The 3,590-nt window shown below is 34.0% G+C and overlaps 1 pseudogene; it reads right to left on the reverse strand.

Moving 5' to 3' along the window:
- Window positions 1-299: 299 nt before the first annotated feature.
- LOC110729875 lies at window positions 300-3,025 on the reverse strand (annotated as a pseudogene).
- Between the last annotated feature and the right edge of the window lie 565 nt (window positions 3,026-3,590).

A 3,590-nucleotide genomic window follows, 5' to 3' on the forward strand; every position in this document is an offset into this window, starting at 1 on the left:
TTGAGCCCAAAATGGCCAATTTTTTTGACTAGGCCCGACAGTAGTTACCTGCTAGTAGGATCTACTGCGGCCAAGAAAGTGTGGGGTTAGGCAAGCCTAAAAACGTATTTTTAGTTCAAAGACTGAACCCGACCTTAAAAATCCAAAACGCCTGCTTTGGCTTGATAAGCCTGACTATTTTGCAAGTTTAGACACAAGATTTTGTTCAAATGGCTTAGCCCAACCCAATTTTCGGTCACCTCTAACATAAAGACAAGATAATTTGTATAATAACTTATAATATACTTTGTAAGACAACATAAACACAAGGCAGATACGAACTTACGAAGTACAAGTAGAATACAAGTACTAAACGAGTTATTCAAATGAATGACCTGTATAAACACATTAAAATTTTACAAATGTATCAGCTCAGTTGGTGGCATAGACAATACATTGCTGCCATCAATCTATAGTCAGCACATGATTTTTCCCCCTCTCTAAAACGGTGAGTAAAAGGATAATTAGGAAGTCCTCCTCACCAAGGGCAAGTTACAATTCAACACATGAATTGAACAGGCGACGGAGGCCCTTGGTAGATTCTGCAATGTATTCTCCAGGAACATTCGATCTGCTTTTGCAAACTTTCTTCGGAATAAGACCAAGTCCTCCAAAACTAACGCATATCTCAGCAGAAACTGGATCAAACATAATTCCCTTTCAACCCCATAGTAATACTTTATCACAATTCTTTTAAGATGATTTCTGCAACATGAAGGAACAACTGAGAGAGCTTCTTCACAAAATCTTCGTTCCAGCACACATGTATCTTGATTGTAACGACTACTTGTAGTATCACCAGATGATACGAATCCCTACAAATTAAGTAGATGATAATCAAACTACAACACCATATTCAAAATTATGACCAGATGATACGAATTCACACACTTACCGTTGGAAAGACAAGTGTTTCTAAGATAGGAGAACAATTCAGAAATGCTAGCAGCAACTTATCCCAAGAGTTACAACAATGATAAAGCTCTAGTCGTTTCAAGTTATAAAAAACGGGCAGATGATCATTTACGTCAACATAGCTTAAAACCTTCAACCAAAAGTTAAAAAATAGCCATCTATCAATTTCACAAATATAGTATAAATCATTAAAAAAAAAAAAAAAAAAAAAAAAGAGTAAGAATTTGAGACAAACCTCTATGCATGCACCAGACAAAGTTAAATGCTGAACATTAGACAGGGGCCTTATAAGGGTAAGCATTTGCACACAAGAAAGCTCAAATTCTTCCCCCAACAATTGATTTTCCAGATAGACATCTGCTTTAACAAGGAAATTCATGTTTGGGACAGAGTACTGTAAAGCTAAATTATCAGTGTATTCAAGATACTCCAAATTTGGAGTATTAATAATTACGCAATCGGTGTTATCTATGTAATCAAGTTTATTCACAAATAAGCATAATCTCCGGAGAGAAGGGGAAGAGATATTTGTGAAATGGACGTGGTTCCAATAGACATCCACAATGAGGTCTTCAAGTACAGGACAACCGGAAACTAGCCTTGTCACAAAGGCTTCCTCGAAAATGAAAGCCACACGTAATTGGAGTAGTTTCAAGTTTGGAAGATGAAAGGATGACATAGTTGAAGTTCGATCAAGACTAAGGTTAACATCGAGCTTTAACACCTCCAAAGTTTCACAGGTGAAAATCTCGAGGGGGAGCAGGCCATCACCAGGTTGCTTCACTTGAATGCGGAGGTCAAGCTCTCTGAGGCCACAACGGGTTAATGGAAAAGAGATCCACGCATTAATTTGTGTAGCTTTCAAGTCCGGGCAACAGTCTTTCTCATCTGGACCATTAAACTTGCAATCTGTACAAGATGTGTCCATGAAGTTTGCACCCACTCCAAGTTTAAAGCTGGTAAGATACCGAGACTGGTATGCAGACAGAACACTGTCAACAAAGGTGACGAAGTGGGGAAACATTGAATCGCAAAGGGACGATCCAAACAATGAGATATAGGTGAATCATCAAAGTCGAGGTTCGTAATCAAAGGGAAAACACACCTCATCCTCTTGGACAAGATGCAAGTAACAGCAGCATCCTTGGTGGGCAGCAAAGACAGTATCCGAATCAACAATTCATCAGGTAAATTGGTTAGCCTATCTGATATAAGGATGTCACCACAATTTCGATCATTCTGTAACGTAGTAGTACTACATGGTTTCAACCTCAAATCCATAGGACTATAGGAGTATTATTAACACATAATCCCCTGATCTTGAATTAATTAATTCCCTGCTTCAATGAAAACAAGAATCAAACTTAATACTAATAAACTTAATCTAACATTAAAGGGTTAGAGACAGAAGTCTGCAATTCATTATCAATATAATTCCCATCTAATAAAAGGGTGTCACTGCTATTTTGATCCATTGAGTATTATTAACACAAAATTCCAATAACAAGAATTAATACTTAATAACATAATTAATTAGTTAATTGCTTGTTTCAATGAACAAAAAAAATTAAACTTAACAATAAGCTTAATCTAATATTGAAGGGATATGAACAAAAGAATGCAATTCATTAATAATCAAATTGGGCTACAAAAATCACATAAAATTCCTCTACATTAGAAATGAACAAAATTGTTTGTTATAGTCATTTATAAAATCAGTAATTATAACCTATAGTTCAATATTTCACCTTAGAAGAACCCGGAATTGACTATACAGACAATTTAATTAACAATAAACCCTAGATTATAAAATTGGTATCTAATGATCAATAGCAAATTAAAAATAAAATTACCTCAAGCTGCTTCAATGGAATAGAGAAATCTAAGAAGGCTCTTCAATGGAGAAGTAAGATCATGCATCTAAGGTATAACTCTGAGACACTGGAGTAAGCTTCAATGGAGGATAGAGAAAGAGGGGCAAAAATAATTTAAAAGTTAGGAGGAAAATTCAGAGAAGCCCACGCTTTCTGATATTACATTATTAAACTCTAAATAATGACCTTGACTTATTACCCCATTTTTCTGAGTTGTATCTATTTATTACTCCCGCCATTTCATAATAATTGCAACATTTTGACGAATATACATGTCAATGATTTGACTATTAATATTTGTAATTATATATATTTTTTTTGACGGGGTAATTATACATTATTAAGAAGTATAAAAAGTTAATAAATGAAAATATACTTAAGACTAATCCAAAAATATCTTACATGACAACAAATGCTTTTTTTTCCATATATTAGTAAAAAATATAGTCAAAGTAAACATTTGAATAGTGCAAAAATCAAAGTGTTGCGATTATTACAAAACAAAAGGAGTATACACTAAGTTAAAATTTTAAAATTTTGACCTTGTGTAATGGTGTATATATAAGAAAAAAATTATGAAGTTTGATTTTAGGAAAAATGGAAAAGAATAATCCCACCTTTATCACTTCTGCTCAAATTAATCCCACCTTTAATTAATCTGGTAATATTCCCACCTTTAACCCCCCATCTTCCCAAAACAATCCCATTTACCTATAACATGTTCCATAAGTTAATTTTCTTTTTTTTTTTTAAAAAAAAATT

This window comes from Chenopodium quinoa, unplaced genomic scaffold, assembly GCF_001683475.1.
Source record: "Chenopodium quinoa cultivar QQ74 unplaced genomic scaffold, ASM168347v1, whole genome shotgun sequence".
Taxonomy (NCBI): Eukaryota; Viridiplantae; Streptophyta; class Magnoliopsida; order Caryophyllales; family Amaranthaceae; genus Chenopodium; species Chenopodium quinoa.